Genomic DNA, 24,858 nt, shown 5'->3' with positions numbered 1-24,858 from the left:
TCTTCACACATTCCATTGGCCCATGTAACTGCAGGGTTGCCTGGAATACGTAATCTTCCTACCTGCCCAAGGAGAGACTCAAAAATGGTGAATGCTGAAAGTCTCTTGCCATGGGTTGCCCTTCTGAACACCAAATATTCATTTCCCACTTCCTCTCACAGAACACACTCCCCCATGCCAAGAGAAACACCCAAAGTCCCATTTGGTCACCACCTCCAGATCAATGTCCAGGATATCTGGGTGAGGCACCATCTTTCTTATTCATCAGTCTGACATGGCCCCTCTCAGTGCAGTGACTTTCATATGTAAAACATTAGTTATCTGTATTCCAGATCTCCACCATCATAAACCATATATAATGGTGGAAAAATTATGGGAAAACTGCAATAAATAGTACTATTTGTAATGGGAAATAAGAGACAAGACACATCATGGTCCTTGGCAATGCTGAAACCTTTCTGTGCCAACATGGGAAGCTCAGATACTCTGGGTGTGGTGGAGATGTGTGGACTTGACTCTGGGAAGGACTCCTGTATTTGTTCTTCTCCTTAGCCACATGTGAAGTAGGCTCAGGGCAACTCATTTTCCTTCAGAGCAGTACAGTTCTAGAAGCCTGACATGTGCTTCGTCTGCATGTGTTGGGAACTCAAAAGTTGTTTTAAGCCTGGACCAAGCAAAGGCCTTTTAAGTCCAGGCTCCTGTTTTCATTGTAATACAATTATCAAAATCTTAGATGATGTAGATCTCTTCGCTTTTAGTCAGTTCCAAGTGCCAGTAACTATACCTAGAGTTACTTTCTAAACATTGTTATCAAATTTACCGTTTTTTCTTTGTGTCTTCACCTCCATGCCTTTTTTTCCCCAACGTAATTACCTAATTACATTGAGGCTATAAGAAACAATAGGTGAGAAGACCACAAGACTAATCTGATTTTCACCTCAAATGACTTCATTCAATTGAGAACTTTTGCTAGATATTTATCACTTAAAGCCATTTTTGGTGCCATATCTTACTGTTTGAGTCTAAAAGAAATTTATTTTTTCCAACCCTACAAGGCCGAATTTCTTGACTCTATATTCTATTCTATTTCTGCTTGCAAACGCAATAATTATTTCCTGAGTCATCTCTTTCTTGTAACTTTCTTGTAATACACGAAAGAGATATTTCAACATTAGCCAATACCACTATTAAAATTCTGTTTGCTAACCATCTCCCCTAAAGGTATATACCAGGCACATGGACTAACTTCTCATTAATAGCAGCAATAGTTAGATTTATCACTACATAACATGAATTCCCATCTTTCCATTTTCTGGTATTAGTTTCCTTCCTGCCAGATGCTGTATTACTAAACCAATGATAAATACTTGGGATCATGTAAAGGTCAAGGAATATGGTTTGGTTATGTCAGTATCCCACTTCTGGTACCAATTTCTATACTACAGCAATAAATACCGGTTGCTGTAACAGCAGTCTCAGTGATTTCACACACAAGTTTATTTCTTCCTTATGTAGCTATCCAATGCAAGTCTAGAAGCTCTCCTTGGAGGCTCTCTTCCAAGCGATGACTCAGGAACTCAAACCAATGGCCTCCTAGCTGACTGCAGAAGAGGAAGGAAAACTGAAATATTCTTTAAGATGCTTTTAAGGGACATGACTAGAAGTGGCTTATATCCCTCTGTCCCAATTTTTTTGACCGGAACCCTGCCAGATGGCCTCAAAAAAACTGCAAAAAGAGAAAACGAAGTCTTCCTGTATACTCTGGAATAGGAAATGGGATTGGTGATTTTTATGGCTATCTGTGTTGTATTACAATATGTTATTCATTTACTTGACTCCTCGTTGATGACTGAACAAACTGAGATTATCTTTCTTATCTTTCTTTTCTCAGTCACCAACTAGATGCTTCAAAAATAACATTCTTATATTAAAAACACAGGTTCAACCTACTTTAAAATTACTTATGAGGATTTAATGCAAGTAAAATATTTCCCATTTAACAAATGAGACAAAATGGAAACACTGACAGGTTTCAAGGGACCCACTGTGAATTATCCAACAATCAGCAATATGATACTATGGCCAGGTAAGTTCGCCTGGCTCAGATAGTTGCCTAGGTGCCATGAAATAGAGTTTCTGGCTTCCCAAGGTCTGCCTGTACTTGGTACACATGGAACCAGAAGCTCCCAAATACTCCTGTGGCATGATATAATGGTACTGAGAGGCAGGAGGACATGTGGAAGCCTGGGATTAGAACAAATTGGCTACGGAGTGTAAGGATTCTACCTCCAGAGGCAAATGGCCAGGACCATGGGCAGGACTAACGGCGAACTCTAAAAGACACAATAAAGGAGCCACTCATCTGTGACACCAGCCCAGGGACCCAGGCAACAGACCAAACCTGTCCTGCAGCAAGACTCAGAGACCTTGCAAAGACCAGCAAAGACTTGGAGGTAACAAGCAAACCCAAGGTCCCCTGTCCCCACCACCATGAGGGTACATCCACCTCCTCCCCTGAAGGCTATTTCTTTTTCTCTCAGTCTGCAATATTTGCATTCTTTCCAATTAGTACATTCATTCATTGACAAAAAGCCCAAGTTGCTTTTCTGGTTCTTCAGCTTCTCAGGCTTCTGGTCTGAATGGTCATTGTCTGGACAAACCAGGAGCTGGGAACCTACTAGCTGGGCCACCTGGCCTGGCAGAAGTGCCTTCAGGTGCTTATCTGCTCCCTTTAGATACTGGGTGTTTCACCAGAGCCATGGACAGACCAGAAGGTAAGGTGCCATGGTCACTTGGAACTTAGCAGCTTGCAGGAGCACCTCGGGAGAAGATGCAAGTCTTCAAAAGATACTTTAAAAACAAATGCTTTCCAACATTCGGGCATCACATCCTATGGAGCATGAAGCATGTGGCAGGACAATTATGGTGGGCTTTCTGAAGTCATGGAAAAGACTAAAAATGGCCCATTTCTCAGGACATAAGGAAAAATAGGCATTGAGCCAGTGGAAACCAAGAAGTAAGCCAAAAAGAAATGGAGGCATTTCTGCTTTTCCTTACTAGTTCCTTTGTACATTAAAAACCAATTTTACTAGCATTTTGTCAGCCAGAGTCTTCTGTAAACAAGCACTTCCAATTTCTCAAGCCAATGAAAATGGAGATTCATAAAGATGTTTTAAGAATTGCAAGCCTGAAATGCCTTGGTGCATCATGAATACAAATTAAATATGATCTGCCTTTTTAAAAACCATTGTGTAATAATACTTATGAAAACTGGTAATTAATATTTAGAATGTTTAGAACATCTACTTAAATATTTGACTTACGGGCCAGTTTTGCTATGGAATGTGCTAAGAATTGACTAACTAGCATCATAAAAATCCATGTACTGCAGAATTGAGAAGATCACATGCCAAACCTGATAATTTATTAATTGTGTGAACTTCACCAGGTCCTTTAAACTCTCTGTGCCTCAGTTTTCTCATTTATAAATGAGGTAATGATATCTCCCATCCCTGGTTATTAAGCTTCAATGAGATGGGCATGTGCCCACACCTAGCACATACTTGCACAAAGGAGGCACTCAACAAATACAGCTGCTATTGTGATGATGATGATGATGATGATGATGATGATGATGATTTTTAATACTGCTACTACTAGCTGTGTGAGCTTATTTGAGTTCCTAACCCTTTCCTTGTTGTTCTAGCCAGCCTCTGCTCACCCTCGCATTCTGGCCTTGCATACCCACTGTGGAACTCTAAACGTTTTCCCAAGTTCTGTAATCAGTCCCTCCTTTTCTCATTAAAAAAAAAATAATAATAAAGAGTTACTTGAGAGTGTCTGAGACTCTTTCAGTGTAACTCCCCCTCCAAAGAGACACCTCCCTCTGCCCTTGTCTTGGTTCTTCCCATCATTTCCTCTTCCTCTGGGTCAAACCTGGATAAACTTGCAGTTTCCTTCCTTCGTGCTCTCTGGAGAGCTGAGTGCTGCACACTTGAAAGCCTAAAAACTTGTCATTTCCACCTTGAACTAGTGGCTGACCTCGCCAGACAGCCTGAGAAATGAATTAGTGTCCTTAAGCGGAGGCAGAATATGAACAGTGACCCAGCTCTCCTAAGCAACCACAGAAACTGTCAAGCAGTAGTTAAAAGTTCCCTTTTTGCCAACCCCTTTAATTATGTTGAAAACTATGTCATATTGTTTTTGAAAAAGTTAATGAAATAGTAGGTAAAGGTGAACCAAGGAACATAATTTACTTGGATTTCCTTGCAAGCTTTTGATAAGGTCCCTCATAAAAGGCTATTAAGGAAAATAAATGACCAGAAGGCTGTGAGCAAAAGTCTTTCTGGTGTATTAAAAACTGGTTAAGCTATTTTAGAAGGAAGAATCCCTGATGCTGGCTACTTCTTGGAGCAGGGAAAGGTTAATCACAAACTGTCCTTAGTATTAGTATTTGGACTTCAGATATTTGAATGATTTATAAAGGAAAAAAAGCGAAGTTGGCCAAAGACAAAAAATTATTATTATTTTTTACTTTCTTAGACTTCTATTTTTTTACAACATTCTTTTCATTTTATTTTTTTAAGCTGACAAATAAGAATTGTACATGTTCCTGGAGTACATAGTAATGTTTTGGTACATGTAATGTATAGTGATCAGATCAGGGTAATTAGCATATTCATCACCTCAAACATTTGTCATTTCTCTGTGTTGGGAACATTTGATACCATTCTAGCTATTTGAAACTATGTATTATTGTTAACCATAATCATCCCACAGTGCTATAGCACACCAGAACTTATCCCTCCTGTCTTGCTATAATGTTTTATTCTTTAACAAATCTCTTCATCTACTCTTCTCTCCCCCTTGGAATTAACCTTTTTTTTTTTTTAATTTAAATGAGTTTTAGGGGAACAAGTGTTGCCTGGTGACATGGATAAATTATTTAGTGGTGATTTCTGAGATTTTGGTGCACCCATCATCCGAGCAGTAAACTCTGTACCCAATGAGACACAAAATTATTACCATAGTCAAACCTCCAAGTTTTTGGTATGAATGCAGGACCCTCGTCCATCAATAGGAAAACTTTTCAGAGTAAGATAAAAATGTTTCTCACTTGTGTGGCCCCAGTCCAGTCAGGCCTGAGGCTGGAGGGCAGGACACAATGATCTTGCGAGTGTCCTTCCCACCCTTCCAGCAGATGGTAGTTTAAGGCCATGAAAAATTAGAAATGAGTGGCATGGGTGGAAAGCATTGAAGCAATATGAAGACACTATTTTGCATATTTTTCATTCCAAAATTGTAAAAGAATAACTCTATTGGTAAAGGAGAGCCAAAGGAATGTCACGGGGACTCGGGCATTAAGTACATTTCCTGTGTAATTTTTGTATTTGACCTGATGCAGCAGAAAGTAAACAAGAGATACTGAGACCTGTTTACTGCCTATTTACTCTACGGGCAATGGGAAGAGCTGCTGTTTTTTATGAAAGAAGACCTCTTAAAGTGTTGATAATCTAACAACACGTTTATTCTCATAGGTATTTTCACCACTGCTCTCCCCCTTCCAAATATTTTCACTGTAAAATGAGACAGAAGAAATCATACCAATATCTGGGTGTTGACGACATAAATCCCAGGTCCTCTTCCAGCCATGGCCCTCATTAATCTTTATGACACTTTTTCTTGAGCCTCACCTGTGTTTCTCCAGGATCAAAAAGTCCTAAACACAAAAGTCGCACTGCAAAATCAATGGCAAAAATAATTCTAATCTAGGTTTGCCAAAGCTGCTTCTCTTCTGCCTAGTCAAGTATTAAAGTACTCTAGTTCATACATAGGGTGCCATTTATCCAGTAGGAAAGCATTTATTTTGAGAGACAGAGACTATGTGAATAAGATGTTAGACATATTAGACATCCCCTCTCGAAGAATCCAGCAATAGATGCACACAAATATAATTATTTATATTTTGGCAAAAGTGCAAGGGCAATTTAATAGAGAAGGGATAGGCTTTTTCAACAAATGGTGGTGGAACAATTGAATGTCAATATGCCAAAAGAAAAAAGAAACAAAGAAAAGAAAGAATCGTAACACATACTATCTACAAAAATTTACTAACAATGGATCACATATCTACATGTAAATGTAAATTACAAAATTTCTAGGAGAAAATCTTTGTAACATTAAGTTAGGCAAAGAGTTATTTGATACAACATCAAAAGCACTATCCATAAAAGAAAAACAAAAATGGACACATGGGGCTTTATCTAATTTACTTTTTTATCTTTGTTCTGCAAAAGACACTATTAGGAGAATGGTAAAGCAAATCACAGATTGGAAGAAGACATTTGCAAATCTTGTATCTAAAAAGGACTTGTATCTATCATATATATATTATATATATATCACTTTTATATATCACTTTTAGGCCGGATGTGGTGGCTCATGCCTGTAATTCCAGCACTTTGGCAGGCCGAGGCAGGTGGATCACAAGGTCAGCAGTTTGAGACCAGCCTGGCCAACATAGTCAAACCCCGTCTCTACTAAAAATACAAAAATTAGCCGGGCATGGGTGGTGCATGCCTGTAGTCCCAGCTACTCAAGAGGCTGAGGCAGGAGAATCGCTTGAACCTGGGAAGCAGAGGTTGTGGTAAGCCGAGGTCCCACCGTTGCACTCCAGCCTGGGCAACAGAGCAAGACGCCATCTCAAAACAAAAAAACAAAAAACAAACAAACAAAAAACACTTTTAAAAAGCAGTAATTAGAAAACAAAGCCCCCAGTTCAAAGAAATGGGCAAAGGATTAGAATAGACACTTTACAATAGAAGATATATAGACAATAAATAAACACACAAAAAAGTTCAAAATCATTAGTTGTTAAGAAATTACAAATGATAACACAATGCAATGCCAGTACAGACCTACTTGAATGGCTAATTTTTTTCTTATTTATTTAATCATACCTTGTATCAGCAAGAGGAGCAAATGGAATGCTCACATATTGCTGGCAGAAACACAAAATGGCATATTTTGGCAGATTCTCATAAAGTTAAAAACATATGTATTACATGACCCAGTAATGTCACTCCTAGATATTTACCTAAGAGAAATAAAAAGTTAGTTTTATATAAAAATCTACAAATGTTAATCTCAGTTTTTCTCATAACAGTCCCAAACCAAAAGTCCTTTAGTGAGTCCAAGAATGGATAAATAAACTGCACACACACCTACACCACCCAGCAATAAACAGGAGCAAACTCCTGATGCATGCAACAGCAAAAGGGTGAACTTCAACAAATCTGCCAAGTGAAAGAAACCAGGTATAAAAGGCTAGGTGTTGTATAGTTCCATCTACATAGCACTCTAAAAAAGATCCAAGGAACAGATCAGTACTTGCCAGGCCTTGGGAGTAAGGAAGGGGGTTGGATATCAAAGCATGACCCAGGAAATTTGGAAAGCAGGAGCAGGGACTGGGCGAGGGCCTGGGGGTGGTGATGGAGCCGTGCTTTATCATGGCCGTGTGGTAGATCCACAGCTGTGCATTTGTCAAAACCCTCAGATCTGCACACTCCCCCAAAAGTGAATTGTATTGTTTTAAAATTTGAAAAAAAATTAAGGCAACAAAACCCAAAACCAAAACAAACCACAACAAAACAAAAACAAAGGCTGTTATGATAAAAGCTGGATTATCATTTGTGTGTATAGGTTTTTATGTGAACATAAGTTTTCACATAAGTGATCATAATAATACATTGTATTTACATTTCATATGGACAAACTTCATTTCCTTTGCAAGAAAACTAGCCCGAATTGGGGTGCAATCTGCAGTCATGTTCTGCTGTGTCACTAACTGCCTCAAATGACACTGGATTCCTGACCTTCTCATTAACTCACACACACAGAGTGGTCAAGCAATCTTTTCCAGACTACTCTGTTTGTCTCCAACTGTGAAAAGGATTATTTGATGTTCTTAAGTATTGCCCTTCGCCTTTAACTGTACATAATAATTATGTTACCATGGTTGATGCTAATGACAACGAAGCATCTGCACTACTTCCTAATGCTCCAGGACAGGACACCTGTGTTTTCAAGACATAGTACCAAGATGAGAGTTACAGCCTGCATCCGCTGGGTACCAGCAATGTTGGGAGACTCAGTTGGTCCTGCGAAGCACCATAGCCACCCTGCATACACCAAAAAATACTGGGGATAATTAAGTGGTGATGTATTTTTTTTCTTAGTATGATTTTCCAACTGAGGAAAGGGAAAGATACACAAAGATTATAGTTATTCCCCAGTGTCTGTGGAGTACTGGTTCCAGCATCCCCTCCAAATGCCAAAATTCAAGGACACTCAAGTCTCTGATATAAAATGGTGTGGTGTTTGCATGCAGTCTATATACATCCTCTTGTATACCTACTTACAATACCTAATACAAAGATCTACAGTACAGACACCAATCATATATTTTTTCCTGAATATTTTTGACGTGCAAAATGGTTGAATCCACAGATGTAGAACCCACGGACATGGAGGGCTGACTGTATTTCAGAGCAAACATTAGTTATCATTCAAGGCAGAGGCTGTGGTAAGCCGAGGTCCCACCATTGCACTCCAGCCTGGGCAACACAGCAAGACACCGTCTCAAAACAAAAAAACAAAAAACAAACAAATAAGCAAAAAACACTTTTAAAAAGCAATAATTAGAAAACAAAGCCCCCAGTTCAAAGAAATGGGCAAAAGATTTGAATAGAAGAAAGCAATCATTGAAGAAAGCAAGCACATTTCACTAAAAGCCCTAATACTTATTTCAGTACAATCGACCCAGCTGAAGATCATCATGTAAAAAAGTTATACAGCAAGACTCTTTCTGTTACAAATATTTACTGAGGTATCTGAGTTTAAAGCCACTCAGAAACTCAGAGCAGGCCCCTTTCCCAGATAGCCTAACTACCTACTCAAACTTCAGGACCTGAGTCATAAGCAAGAACTGAAACAAAAGCAAGCCTTTCATTATTTCCAACCAGACCTAGTGACATTAAACCTTTTTCTCAGAAGCATAAGAAGCAAGAATGAGCACCTAAATTTTAAAAATGGCAGCTCCTGAGCTCCATTTCCCCAAAATGGGTCAGGTGAAATTAATGGCTCTTTCTTCTGCATTATTAGTCATTTGTGTGCTTTTACAGTGCTGTACTTAACACAGTCGATTGTCATTAATTGTCATAGACTCATCCCAATGCGCAGATGTCCTCAATGGGTTGTGAGCTCCTCGGTGGCAGGGCCAAGCATTGTGATATTTGTTCTCCCAGAACCTATTGAGGGTCTGGTACATAATGTGCAGCCATAAATGTTTGAAGAATAAAAGAAAGAAGGAGGAGAAAAGCAAAAATGTAGGGGAAGGACATCGTGAGAGGAGAGAAAGAAAAGGAAGTAAGAAAGGTAGGAAGAGAGAGATGGAAAAAGGAAAGGTAGAAAGAAAGAAGGGAAAAATGAAAAGGAGGGAGGGAGGGAGGGAGGGAGAAAGGTAGGGAAGGGGAGATGAAGGAAGGAAAGAAGGAAGGAAGGAAGGAAGGAAGGAAGGAAGGAAGGAAGGAAGGAAGGAAGGAAGGAAAGGAGGGAGGGAGGGGGGGAGGGAGGGGAGAGGAGATGGAGGGAAGAAGGAAGGAAATAAAATGCAGAAATTAGGACACATAGGGTGAGTTGAAAGGCAGAGAGGTGTCTGCTGTGGGAAGGTGGCAGCCATGGTTCAGCCTGATCATCTGGGGCCCGTTCCCCAAATCTGCCTATGCTTGTGTGGCCAGTCCACTCTCCCTGAGATCCCCACCACCCTTTGTCCCTCCTGCTGCAACCCCGGGGATGTCAGAAGCCATTGTGCAGTTGAGCACAGGGCCAAGCCAGCAGCTGAGGCAGGAAGCAGGGCTGAAGCTGCTGGCTGGAGTTGCTGGGCCTGTGTGTCCTGCTCCCTGCTGCAGGCCTGGGTGCCAGAGCCAGAGCAGCCGGGTCAGGGTGGCGACGCACTGCTGGCATGGCCAGGCTCTCACACGCTCTCCTTTCCAATGGCCCGGCCGGCATTGCTGGGGAAACGGGAGGGGCCGGGCAGCCAGCAGCCGAGAGTGAGAACTTCCCCTTGCCAGAGCCAGCTGCTGGCTGCCATCTGGGCAGGGGCAGTGCCAGTTTCCCAAATCTGCCTTCCCTTTGGAAAAGGGGGAGAAAACTCTGTGCTGAGAAGATAGCTTCTCCTCCATCCTGAGGCTCTCAGTTAAAAACCCAACAAAACCAGCCTTTGAAAAAGGAAGGGATGAGAAATGCCACATGTTGGGTTGTTTCCAAAGGAATTTGCCTTTCCTGGGACCTTTACTTTCAAAAAAAAGTCTTTATTCATGCTCAAGATCCCTTGTTTCTTTCATTTCACTCCACAATAACCTTTCATTTTAGTTTAAAATTAAATATTTAAACAGATAAAATGCGGGTATCTGTGTGTCCTTTACACTGGTCACATAGGAATTGTTCACCATAAGCTTGGAATTCCCTGAGAGCTGTGACTTAGTCTTCCTCATTCATTCTGTAGCTTGAGTAACCCAACACCTCATCTAAACTGGTGCTCCCTGGATGCTTTCTGATAAGATGCGGTCATTCATTCACTGGATGCTTACTGAGCACCTTCTAAGCATCAGCACAGGGTGGTCGCTGAAGAATTACAGATCTGGTCATGTTCTCAGAGTTTGGGGAATGAAAGCAAACCTTCTCATCCTTCTGGATGTCAGGGGAATGGACACTTTAGCTACTGTGTGTTGGCCCTAGTGTGTCCTGCAAAGGATGCCAGCCCCAAGACCACGTTATTTGCTGTGTAACTACTATATTCCTAGGAGACAGGTGGGAAAAGAGTTGGCGCCTGACAGAGCACAGAATCAGGGAGACCTTCCACAAGCCCCCAAAACAGCCAAGCTTTATCCAAAGTGAGTGTTCCCCAAATCTGCCTATTTTCAATAAGCCTCAGTATTTTCAATAAGCCTCCCACCATGAGCACTAATAAATCAGAACAGATGCTGGCTGGGACTGACCAGTGCTGCTACCTTTGTGCATCCTATCCGAATGTGAATCCTGGATTTATTGTTTACCATCCCCTTACCTTTCAGGTCTTTCTTGTCTGTCTTGGTATCTTTCTTCTCAGTGAAGGACACAGCCAACCCAACTTCCCGACATCACAAATACTTGTTGAAAATTGCCTGAGTAGATGGGCGCAGGGATAGAAGTCCCTATGCTCCATGAAGACCCCAACATGGCAGAGATCCTCATGGTGGGGCTTCAGATGGACTCCTCCGTCTTTGCTGACACCTTCATTCTGAAGCAACTCTAAACATACCCATTATTCATGTAATAGTTGGAAGTGGCAGGCTGAAAGCTAGGGAGATCTCAAGAGTGAGGCTCACTCTCTGAAATACAGGATTTGGTCCCCCAGCTCTGAAGCCTTAATATTTAGCTTGCCTAGGAGCAATCAGGCCCTAAGAAAAACTAGTTCACATTGCCAATCTCATAGGAAAAATATATTGCATTTTAAAGTGTTTCCTAAGTAGTTTTACAATGAAATATACATGTAAACACAGCTTGAGTCTACAGTGAACACTCCTTTGATGAATTTAAATTGAATGATATCATTTGAGCCTCACCACATTGCCTGAGATGGCCAGGGCAGGCATTAGTAGTTCCTGTTCCATAGCCCCACAGATGTAAGACCTTGTCCAACCTGGTGGAGTAAGTGTCAGCTAGACCAGAAGGTGGGTCTTCTGCCATCTCATTCAGTGCTCTTTCCAGAAGCTAAGTGACTAACTGATAATAGAAACTTCAGCATCCTAGTGAGGACACTCACTGGAGAAATGAAATGAAGATCAGAAGTTGCCCTGATGGATACACAGATGAAAACACAGAGGATCTGTTGATGAAGAGCGCAGGCTTTGACTCCTGGCTATTCCTTGCTGGCCCAGTGGTGTTGGGCAAGTTAAGACTCTCTGCAACTCTCCTTCCCTCTGCGTTCTCATCCATAGGAAGAAAATAGCACCTTTCTTTTAAGATTGTCGTAAGGACTGAACTAGGTAACAAAGGATCCTTACTTCAGGGTCCAGCCTAGGGTATATGTTCCATATGTGATGATAATTTTTGCTATTTTTATCACTTATTTCTGAAAAGGTGACTTCCACCCACCCTCAGCCTGGAAAGGCTGTTCTTGACTGCTTTGTGCTACCCAGAGCTCCTGTTATTTGCTGTCTCCTTCATGAGGTGGGAGGAGACATTTATTCACATACTGGTATTTTCCTGTGTTAATCCTACCTACGCCCCTCCTGGGAACATTTGTTTGTTTATTCAGCACTGACTCTCTTCCAGTCATCTCCTAACACTTTAGAAATATTAATTCATTTCATCTTCATAATAACCTTGTAGGTAGGAACTATTATTATCCCCATTTTACAGGCAGGAAAAATGAGGTGCAGAGGTGAAGTCAATATATAGCAAATGGCAGAGCCAAGATTAAAACCAGGCAGCCCAGCCACAGAGCCTATGTATTTATCCGCTAAACTTGATGGTTTCTACGTTCAAACAAGAGGTAGGCCTTGAATAAAAGAAGTCTGTGACCTTGTAGAAAAGGTGGATTGCAGGTAGGATTCCCTTTTAAGCCTCTCAAATCTCACTTTGAAATCTATCTCCTACTCTCTACCAAAAACCTGGGTAGCACTGGGGTCTCTTCCTACAGGCTTCTTGAGCACTGAGACTTGATAAGCCAGAGCCAGGGAAACTGACTGATTTGCCTAAAAGTCATTAGCCATAAATTCACAAAAATTCATTTTCTAAATGCCTTTCAAACCATAGCTTTGTGGCAGGCCCTGGGCTAAGACATTACTAAGAGGGTGTTTCCTGTCCTCTGAGAACCTACACTTATGGAATACAAGACAGTTGCTGACGCACATGTGGAAATGCCAAAGGTCTGACAGTGATTCAGATAGACTCTAAAATGATCATAGAGTTAAAAAGACTCTAAAATTATCATAGACTTGGAAAGAGTCTAAAATGATCATCATCCCTTGGAAGGACCTTTGTGTGTGCACAGCCTGAAGGACTGAAACCTACTCACACTGCATAGGCAAACCCTGATGGAAGATGAGGGAAACTTACACAATCATGAAAAGTACAGACAGAGTGAAAACACATCTGTTCTTAAATCCCAAAGCCTTGAGCCCAGAGGACATCTCCTGGTTTGCAGAAGTTTCAGCACAAATAAAAGGGAATCCTACTTCAACACACTGGCAGAGAGGCAGCCGGTGTGAAAGCACATGTACAGTAGCTTCAAGAAGGGTTTTCATAGAGGTAGGAATGCTAGAGTTTCTATAACTGTAGTTATAGGGAAGCTAGGGTGATTGAGTTGCATCATAACCAAGGCCCCATCAATACTTTGCCTTTGAATAGAGCTGGGTGTTTCACATTTACCCTTGCCTGGGAGCTCATCAAGTCCCTGGGAAATTCTCAAGGCAGGCATTATTAGGCACACTCTATGCAGTTGGAAATGGAAGCTCTGAGAAGCTATTTTCTCGGTATTTATAGCACTGGGACATCTTCCGTCTCCAAACTGAGGGTGAACTTGGTTTCTCAGCCAAGTGGAGACATCCGGGGACAACCCAGGTCTATAGACATACTAAGAGTTTGCCATTTTCATCCAAGTCACCAGGATCCAAGATGATCCTGAATAGAAACTTTTGTAGACCAGACCAATCCCAGCCATTCAGAGGACAAAACACCATACCCACAAGCCTTTAGGTCTCCCCCACTAAAACCAGGCTCCCATGCATAACAGGCTCACGTGAAGATCTCACAGGGGGATATGCTGTTGATTTTTTAAAAAATAAAACAACGTATGAGTTTTATCTCTTTATCTCCTCAGTCCAGAGGGAAAAAAAAGAGCACAATCTGTCCTCCCAGTGGGACATCCACCTGATTAGATGTCATAAAACAGAGTAGTCCTTTAGTTAATAATGGCTGGAATACCTCCGACCCACAGTTACTGGAAAGAAAAAGAAACCTAACTACAGATAAACGCCCTAGGGTTTCAGATCCGTTTTGCAATAAGCTGTTATGAAGGAAACCTGGCCCCAAAAGATAGTTTGAATGCAAAATAAAGATAGTTCACATGCTTTGAAGCAGGGACAGGGCTCCTGTGGAAGCACCAGAATCATATTTTTGGAGGATCATTATATTTCCTGCTTCAAACTTTATTTGGGTCCCACCGTTCTTTTATACAACTTCTATTTTTGGTCATCAGAGGCGCCATGTCCTGCCAGGCAGGGGCCTCAGCAGGGCAGGTCTGGGCAGAAGGGGTAAGGATTGGATGCCTGGAGAGGGAGGAGCACTGGATAGGTGAGAGGCAGGCAAGGTTTGGGAACAGGTGTGACCCACAGAGCCAGACAGGCTGGAAGTAGGGCCTGGCACAGCCTCAGGGGAAAGATCAGGTGAGCACCACAGGTTTATGGAACAAGACTCTAGGTTCCAGAAGGCTAGTGAATTATCAGGAAGGGACTGGAATATGGGCACAGCAAAAGCAGGCAAGGACTCTCTGAGCTCTTCCATATACCCTGTCACAAGAGAGTGGGCAGGGGCATGAGTTTCAGCCCAGAAGGTGCAGAAGGACTCTGATTAAGGCATAGGCAGAGGTGCTATGCTTTCTGGATGGTTCCTACAAGCAGGGGTCTTTAAAGGAGAAAATGAAAACACATGTGGTCTTAAAACATAGATATATACTAAGGCTCCATCATTTGTCCATGGATTCATGGGTCTCCTAAGAACCAACTGCCATGCAAAAGTGATAGAAGTAGACAGGAGAATCCAGACCAGCTGGCCAGTGTCTATTGAGAACCTGCTTTGTACTCAGCCCGGGAGGAAGCAAGGGAAGAAAAGGCAGCTGAGATGAGACACAAAATAAATGCAAGTCATGGTCCTTGTCATCAAACTGGCTGAAGGGACAAAACCAATCCTTGTGAAATAGCTTGGGAGAACTACTTGGAGGAGACCTTCCTTCTCTTCGCAGTACCTTCCCCAATAGAAAGAAATTCACTGTTGTTGAAAAAAATGCTAGCTTTCCTGGGCATTAGTATCTGCTTGTGCCTTTAACTGTAAAGTTCAGAAGAGAGCTGAATTTCTTTGTAACAGAAAGAAGGAGGTATTCAGTGAATGCTTGGGGAAGAGTTCAGAGAGAAAGAGAAGCAGAGACACCCAGAGGTCCATGGCTAAAGAGGACCTTTGAGGAGAGAAGGTGAATATCTTGTTCTTTATGGATAGTTGGGTATTGTATCATGTAGCTTTCTCCTCCATCTCCGCTTGAAATCATAGTGAACTCTACATCATTCATTAATACCTTGTGGGTTGGGTCTGTTTTGAGGGGATGTGATAAAGCCCCAAATCCAACTTAAAGAAGGTCATAGGCAAAGGAGGAAGAAATATGTTTCCTGTCTTGTGAGAAAAACTAAATGCACGAGTTACTTTGAGGACATGTTTAGCAATGCATTAGCAAATTTAGATGTGAAACACATGTGCTTAGAAAGCTCAGAGTTGGGAAAGTAATCTAAGGATTGGGGGGTAACCAAGGTAGTCTTCCTCAAAGAAGCAAATATTGAACTAGCTATCCCTTGGGAGATAGATTCAGCATGCTGAAATACAGAAGAACTTGTATAATTTCACAGAGACCCAAAAATATATACACTGTTTCCTGACCTCAACTCAAGATATGGACATGTGCCCTCAGCTACGCCAACATCTACCATACAGGAAAATACAGGCATGCAGCAAATCACATATCCATTACACATACCAGATAGTGTTTAACATCTTTCAGCCTGTGCAAAAGTGGCCACTGCTCCCACTGGGATGTCATACGAAAAGTGTTCATTAGTATTTAAACCGTGTCAATGCCAAAGTGCAAAAAAGTCAAATTTATAACACGTTAGACATTTTTAGTGGAAAATCCAAATACATAGCAGAGAAGGTTGGGCACATGTCCCTTGAAACCATTACCTCACAGAGTTTATCCCAGGTCTAGGTCTTTCACAGAGAAAGGCTATTCAATCTCAAGCAATATCCAAGATCATCTTATCAAAGTCAGGACTGAAGCTTCAAAGGACATAAATAGTAAACTCGGAAAATAAGAAACACAAATAGCCAATGAAATGTATAGATATTTTAAATCCAGACCCGCTGAAAGTTAAAGGAATGCAAATAAAAATGATATGATACCATTTTTGCCCTAATTTTCAAAAATTAGGAATAATAAAATAGTTCCTTGTTGGTTCAGATGGGGTATCTGTTACGAAGTGAGTAGGATTGCAGTTTGGTGCATAACCTTCTCAGGAGACCATTTCTACCAAAAGCCCTAGCCACGTGCATTTCCTCTAATCTGCAATTCCACTTCTAAAGTCGTGTCTGGGTGGAATACCCATGTAAATGCACAAAGATGTGTGTATAAGGATTTTCATCAGACTAGTCTTTAAAACACTGAAAAATTGGAGACTACCTAAATGTGTAGCAAAAGTAGGTTATTAAATAAAGTATAATACTCATTCAATGAAATACTATCTTACCATTTTTAGTAATAATCTAAGGTTTCATAACACAGAAAAAATGTCATAATACATAGCAAGATGTTGTAAATGAGTAAAGCAGGTTCCACACAATATATAATACAATGCATTTTGTAGTAACAAAAATAGTTCATGTGTTTAGTTGTTAAACCAAAATAAAAGCTGCATGACAGCGGTGGATCTTCTGGGTGTTAAATGCTATCTTGAAAAGTGCCTGGCATAAAATAGGGAATCAAAAAATATTTGTTAATTAAATGAATTCCTGCTTACTATGCAGCAGGCACTGTTGTAAACGCATGGTATAGTATCTCGTTCTCACAGCAGCACCATGCTGTTAAGTCTTTCTGGGAATTCCACAGAGCCCTGAGGAAGCTGAGGCACAGAGAGGTTAAGCATTATGACCCAGGTCACTCAGCTAGTAAGCAGTGAAGCCAGAATTCAAACTCAGCAACCTGAATCCAGAGTCTTCATTCAAACACTTTATTAATAAATACGTGTAGAGAAAATTCTGGAGGGATATACACCATTACCTCTTCAGCAGTGATTTGGGCAGCTCTAGGTAGTAAGATTACTCAAGGTTTTGTTTTTCCTTCTTGCTTGACAGAGATTTCTAATCTCTCTCCAGTGCAGATGTAAAAATTACTTTCTTTAAAATGTATATAGATCTTACTTTTAAATAGCATGCTCTTTTCTTTAGTGGATGCTTTCTCTGGCTAGAAGCAAAAGAAAAGGAAAGCAGAGGAGAGGGTTTCTCAAGGAAGAGGGAAAAGATGAGGAACAAGCAGAGGGATCATGGTTCCCAATCCCCAGATGTGAATAACTCATTGAAAGCTAGATTTTCATGTTGTAAAGCAAGGTAGAAAATTTCTAGAACTTACAAGCCTCTTAATTCCCCATGCTCTGTACTGTGCTCTTCAACCCAACAGTATTCCAGGATGCTTCCTTGGGGTTGCCACTCACTTGGACAGACACGTGGTAGCCCAAAGTGGAGAGGTGGACAGCCTGTTGCATGGCCATCTCCACGAGGACACAATCATTCAAGTGCCATTGTCAACAAGTGTTTTCTGACCTCCTACTCTGTGCTGGGCATTGGGTGGGCATGAAGATTACAAATTCATTTTTTGTTTGTTTTTGTTATTAGAGAGAGGATCTCACTCTATCACCCAGGCTGGAGTGCAGCGGTGTGATCCTGGTTCACTGTAGCCTCGATCTACTGAGTCACTGGGATTACAGGCATGAGCCACTGTGCCAAGCTCATGAAGAAAACAAAAGATACAATACCTGCTTCAAGAAACTCAGAGACTGTTGGAAAGACAAACTGAAACACACAGCTAATGTATTAAGGAGCTAATAGAAGGACGTTCAGGAGGCTGCAGGAGCACACGGGAGGGCCTCTAATTCCTGCAACATCCTGTACTTAACTTTATCACAGAACTCGTTTCATTTTCAAATGTATTTGTGTGCTTTGTGATCCATCTGTCCAGTGATCTATTAACTCCTTGAGGACTGGCACTGTCTCTTATTCATGTCTGCATCTCAGTGCCTGGAACAGAGTAGGTTGTTTAACCAGCAGCTTTGCTCGAATAATTGTCTCCATATGGAGATGGCTTTGTAGGCAACTTCTACCATTAGGCCCACTGAGGATAAGGTCAAGGTAGAAGAGAATGCCTAGAAACCTCTCTAGCTCAGACAGAGTGAACCAGGTGAATAGACAAGAAGAGGAAGGAAAGAATTATTGGGGTGACCAAATGAACACAAAGGCAAGACCTAGTTAAGAAACAGTTGGTTATATTCCAGTCAAAACAGACGTGGCTGAATGAAAGATGAGGCTGGGTGGTGAGCAGAGCTGCGTCATGAAGGACCTTTCATCCACACTAAGAAGTAAATTTTATCTTGCCAGTTAGGAGGATTCCAAGAAAAGAGGCAATGTGGTAAGATTTAGTTACAGGAAATCAGTCTGGGAGCACTATGGAAAGAAGAAAAGGGGTGAATCAGAGGCAAAGAGGCCAGTTAAAACAGAAGACTACTGCAAGAAAGCAACCAGGAACTAACCAGGGCCTGGAGGAAGGCAGGAGCTTCACAGGTGGAGAGAAAAAGATACCCCAACATTATTTTTCTCCTAGACAGCTTGAAATGATTCTCAGGCAGGCAGAACAGTTAAAACCTGATGTCGAGTGTGGAAAAGGCAAAGTTGATCTTAAGTACCTAGCCATCCTGCCTGCTCAGCAGCACCAGTCAATCCCCCGAGGTTTCACACCCCACTAGCACCTCGGAGCACACTCCCCCAACAGGCAGTAACGAAGACATCCAGGCAGCCAGAGAAACACTCAGAAGCAGTGGCAGAGGGGGAAAAAAGTGCATTACAGAGCCCAGCATCTGTGTCTAGCAGCTGCCAAGCAACCTCCATGTGTTCCTGCAGCTGTCAGCGTGGAAGCAACGGAAGACAGAACAGAAGGATGAAAAGAGCGTTCAGCAACAGGCTCTGAGTACCAGGCAGGTAGGGAGACTCTGAGGTAGTTGAGGCTGATTCACTGGGTGTTCTGGGGAGCTGTTGCTTTCTGTAGAGAAGATTTGCCACACAGAGCCCTTAAGTAGCCAGGCCATTCCTAAGGCGTGCAGAGGAGGAGACCTATCACCCCACCTGAGCCAGGCAGCCCAGGAAAGCTGAGACTGGACGGGCCACAGCAACCTCCTTGGTTTGATTGCAAGGCCCTGGTCTCCATCTGTCTGAAGGTGTAATATGATACATCACTAAGTGTTCAATCAAATATGTGAATCAAAGTTAAGTACGGTGGGAGAATTGCTTGATAAGTTCATGAAACTTTTCCCACCAAATAATCAAAGAGATGACCCAGGGTCTCATCATTTCACCAAAATAGGGAATTACTGGTTCTGATGTTCACCTTGGAAGGTCGGAGAAATGGACTATGCTGATTATCCACCCACTCATCCATTAATTCAGAGGTTTATCAAGTACCTACCAAGTACATAAGAATATGCCAGGCTTTGTGGCAGCTGAGAGAGAGAGAAGGTAATAATGCCTAGAATGTCTGTCATGCTGTACAACTTACAGGACTTTTCACATCTGTTACTTTTTCACAACCAAAGTGAATATTCAGTCCATTTGCACAGGACAGGCATCCCAGGTATGTACAGCCATTGACTATTCTGATTGGCCAGTGCCCTTGTGAACCAAGTATTAAACACAGCATTATTAAAGACCACCTGTACCCACAGCACCGTGGTAAGGTCACATTTACATTCTCAAAGTATCTGGACTGTGACTACTTCCTCCTTAGTGGTACTTCCAAGATTAGAACACTTGAGGAGCTCACACTCGAGTTAGAAGAGGAAGATATAAAGAGATCTGAAATAACTTCAGGGTGACATGAAAATGAGGACTTGAAAGCATGAGCCAGAGGAAAAATAAAAATAAGGAAAAGATTGCCGGGTACTCAAGGCAAACTTGGTGAAGGATAGCGTTTTGTGCTGGGAGTTTGACAGTTGACACAGCCTTGAAGGAAATCAGAGATTTGGACAGGGTTTCTGTCATGGTTGTTATGAGAAGAAGCTCTAGAGACATAATTTCTGGGTTCAAAATACAGCTCTCCATGTATCAAATGTAGATGATGATGATCACAGTATCTACTCAAGGGTTTCTGAAGATTAAGAGACAATCTAGGTAAAGCCTCTTACACAGAATGTGCTCCACAAACGGTCCGCGTTATTATTTCATTTCCCTTTGTACGTAGCACATGGTGCAGAGCTTCTGCAGAGGCTCTTCAGTGCCACCGGGAACATCTAGGATCCCGAGTTGCAGGCAACAGAAGTCACCTCTGGCTGATGATGATCTGTGAATAGCTAAAAAGAGAAGACTTTTATTGAAAGGTAATTCATAGAACCACCAGAAAAGCGGAAGAACCAGGCCAGAAAAAGGACGGGAACCAGACGGGTGCGGTGGCTCACGCCTGTAATCTCAGCACTTTGGGAGGCCGAGGCGGGCAAATCACAACGTCAGGAGATTGAGACCATCCTGGCTAACACGGTGAAACCCCATCTCTACTAAAAAAAATTCAAAAAATTAGCCGGGCATGGTGGCAGGTGCCCGTGGTCCCAGCTACTCGGGAGGCTCAGGCAGGAGAATGGCGTGAGCTCGGGAGGCGCAGCTTGCAGTGAGCCAAGATCACCGCACTGCACTCCACTCAAGCTTGGGCAACAGAGCGAGACTCCGTCTCAAAAAAAAAAGCACAGGAACCAGGGTAGGTAGGCTACCAAGACCACATTCCAATTATGCTGACGAGCCACCAGGCAACAGTGCTGCTGCTGGAGCTAGACAGAGCTCCACAGCAGCACGGACGAACAGCAGGCACTGCTCTCCCACCATCACAGGCACTGGCTTGTATACCCCCCACAATGTCTCTGTTATTTTGGGTTTTCTGTTACATGCAGCCAAACTCATACTCTCACAAACATTACTAAGAAAACTTGAAAACTTGAAATTCAGTCACTTCTCATCATCAACATACATTCCTACCCCCTGGAAAGGTAGGAAATTGTCTCTGTGTGGTGGGACTTCTTTGGCAACGTCTATGTGGACCTTTCTCCACCTGCCTCAAACCCTCCTCTACCCACTGTCCCAAAGACCCCTGAAGGTCTCAATTCCTGCTGAAATATACGTATCCCTCTGAGGAGTAGCACTTTATGTTGTTGTAAGTTTTTGAACTTGTGAAAGATGGAATTAAGATTGTTCTGTTAAAAAGGCAAAAAGGAATTTATAAATAAAATATGGCATCGCCACATATACATAAGCCTCACACGTTTGCCTAAAATTGGCCTGTGTGAGGCTAGATCCAAATCAAATACTACCATCATGATCCCCTTCTTATTGTTAATACCAATGTAAATTTTAATACACTTACAATGTTTGGGGTGGGCCTAACCACCTTTGATCCCAGGCAGAACTCCTACTCTCTAGGAAAGAGAGTCACCTGCATTATCAGGTGAGCACCATGATGTTCTTGAGCCCCATGAAAGGAGCAGGACAGGGGAAGTTTTTCTTGGGAGAAGGAAAGTAGTCCTCCTCCTCCTCCTCCTCCTCCTCCTCCGTCTCGTCCTCTTCTTCCTCCTCTTCCTCCTCCTCCTCACTGTCCCAGATATCAGACCCTAACAGATAACACTGAGTCTTCCTGCCTTGTCCTTGACTTAGCAGACATTTTGATTTATCTAGCAGTTGCTTTTCTTTTCACTTTAGGATCTGGTCAATTTTACAGTCTTCAGTTGGCTCGGCCTACCTGTAAGTGAAGGAATCTATACATGCTTTCTGTCTTCAGAGCTTTGGGGAAATGTTTTAAGTGGTATTTGGTGATTGAAAACAAGACATAATCACCCCATGATATGGTTAGTCTTTGTAGTCCCCACCCAAATCTCACCTTGAATTGCAATCCCCATAATCCCCACATGTCAAGGGAGACACTAGGTGGAGGTTACTGAATGATGGGCGTGGTTTCCCCCATGCTGCTCTCATGATAGTGAATTCTCACAAGATCTGATGGTTTCATAAGGGGTTCTTCTCCCTTTTCTTGGCACTCCTCCTTCCTGCCACCTTGTGAAGAAGGTGCCTTGCTTCCACTTTGTCTTCAGCCATGACTGTAAGTTTCCTGAGGCCTCCCCAGCCATCCTGAACTATGAGTCAATTAAACCTCTCTCCTTTACAAATTACCCAGTCTCAGTCTTGGGCAGTTCTGTATAGCAGTGTGAAAATGGACTGATAGACCCAGTAATGAAGAAACTGATGAAGGCCCCTCTAACAGTTTCTACATTACTGTTAAACCACACAGTCTCACTCTGTGTTTTAGAGAGAAATGGCCAACATCATAATTATGAACAGCGTAACTCTCCATACCATACCACTATGATGCCACCATCTTCTTCAAACCTCTCACTTAGTGGAAGATGGATGTGACTAAATTGTCAATCCTGTTGGGGTCTCTGGAGAGGGCCAATAAGTGGCAACCCTCTTTGCCTGCAATTGACAAACAAAGTAGATGGAAGCCAAAATAAAATCTTTATTACAATAAAGACCAAGCGGAAGGATACTGTTTAGTATTTGCTAAAGGAGGTCCAAGTCACATAAAAGCAAACAAACTGCCAGTCAACAGGTTTATTTAAATACCAGGGTTTTTTAAATTCCCTTTTAAATAAAGAGCAAATGAGGATAGAAAAGAAACAAGATGGTTCTTTTGTTGTTTTAATAGCTTTTGGGTTCTGTCTTGTGTAAATTTTTTCTGTCCACCTCAAACCCTCCTCTACCCAATGTACCAGACCTGAAAGATCACAAGGCAAGTGTTAATTCATATCCATGATCTATAGGTATATGAAGAAAAATGTTTAAATGTACTTTTTTGTTCTTGCTTTTCATTTGGATTCCTCCTGTCAAGGTGCCCAGAATAATGCGTCTGGAACAGATGGAGAAGGCATATGAAACCATGCTGGGAAACCATGCTTCCAGGAATGGTGTTCATGTCAGCCGTGTTCTCCAACAGCAAGAACCAGAAGTGCCTATCACACCATCCTCTGGGCCCCGCACATGTGACCACCAGACCTTTAACACATGGTTCTTCCTAATACATATTAGAAATATTACATATTTGTTACTTTGGTGCCCACTTCTAGAGACCCCATATTTTTCACCTTAAGGCCAGCATGAGCTAAGAGCTCAAGGAAGCTTGGTGGTGACGCAGCAACAGGAGTGAAGGTACATTCTCTACTTTGGCATGATGCTTGTGTTGGAAAGGATCCTGAGAGCAGTTACAAGGAGAGTAGCCACAGCTGCAGCCAAGGTGAACAGTGTCACCCCAGAGGAGCAAAACACTACAGATAGCCCAGAGAGACAGCTGCTCAAGAAGAGCACTTGGCAGGTATCTGTAGGACATAAGGATATGGTGGGAAACACAGACTCCAACAGTGCTTTTGTGGTGTCAGAGATGACTGTCTTATTATTGATAGTGTGGTTGGTATTCCTCAATTATACCTCCAGACTAACGGGATCTGGGGGAAATGGTCAACATCATAATTACCAACAGCGTAACTCTCCATGCCATACCACCACAATGCCACCATCTTCTTTAAACTTCTCACTTAGTGGAAGATGGGTGTGACTAAATTGTCAATCCTGTTGGGAGTCTCTGGAGAGGGCTAATAAGTGGCATTCCTCTATGCCTACAATTGATAAATAAAGCAAAGGAGTGGAAGATGGAAGGCAAAATAAAATCTTGACTACAATAAAGACCAAGCGGAAGGGTACTGTTTAGTATGAGAGCCGCAGAATTAGGAGAATTGCTCTTTTAGATACTGTCCATGTTGAACTGGGGGAGGGGGTGTGCTCACTGTAGATAGGGAGAGAACTCCTGCTTCTTGCAGGCGGCTGTTTCCCCAGGAGGAAAAGAGAGGGTTGGGTCAAACATGTTCCATTTATTTTTTCTAACTGTGCCAATCAGGCAAGTCACTTTACCTCTCCTAGAGGAAGTGGGTAAAGAGATGAAGAGGGTCCCGAATGCTACACCTTCTACATGGGAACAAACATCAGGAATGGAGGACAAGCACCTCTGTATCATTGCAAAGGTGAAGAAACCAACATAGAGAAGTTAAGAGATTTCACTCATGATACCCAATTAGTAAAAGGTGATGCCAAGCCCAATGACACTGTGTCATCTACATATATGGACTCTCGGGGCAGGAGGGCTCCATCATCCCTACAGTCCTCAGCAATTTCCCAACCTTCTCCATTTGCCATATCCTCACTTCATTTGGCTTCTCAGTTTTCACTAGCCTGCAACACTCTCCTAAGTTGATGTATAAAGCTAACTGATCACCATGACACAACACCATCATTGAAGACCCATATCAACGAAGTCAACTCTAAATTCTTCACAGCTCAACTTATTTGGAAAGGATGTTTGGGAGAACTTGGCAGGTGGTTTGAAACGCAATTTATCCTTGCGCTAGATGTCTAGGTTTTATTCTTAAGTAAAATCATCAAAGACCAATATATGTATGCTCTTTTTGTCTCGGCCTCATATACAGTTGATGCTAAAGACAAAATTACAGAATAAAATTATCTAATGTATTTATTGAAGGGATATTGTTGAGAATATTGTCCATGTTGTTATTCAGTCCACTGAAATCAACATACATGTATACACGTACACACACAAATGCACACACATACACCTTTTAGCCCTAAGAATTT

The 24,858-nt window shown here is 42.1% G+C and overlaps 1 long non-coding RNA gene across 1 annotated transcript in view; it reads right to left on the bottom strand.

Moving 5' to 3' along the window:
- LOC103230111 (uncharacterized) overlaps window positions 1-24,858 on the bottom strand; it is a 180,676-nt gene that overhangs the window by 86,731 nt on the left and 69,087 nt on the right. The gene's annotated exons all lie outside the window — the stretch shown is intronic.

Source organism: Chlorocebus sabaeus, chromosome 25 (genome assembly GCF_047675955.1).
Source record: "Chlorocebus sabaeus isolate Y175 chromosome 25, mChlSab1.0.hap1, whole genome shotgun sequence".
Lineage (NCBI taxonomy): Eukaryota > Metazoa > Chordata > Mammalia > Primates > Cercopithecidae > Chlorocebus > Chlorocebus sabaeus.
Note: the sequence above shows the minus strand (reverse complement) of the source record. Positions and strands in the feature narration are given on the sequence as shown.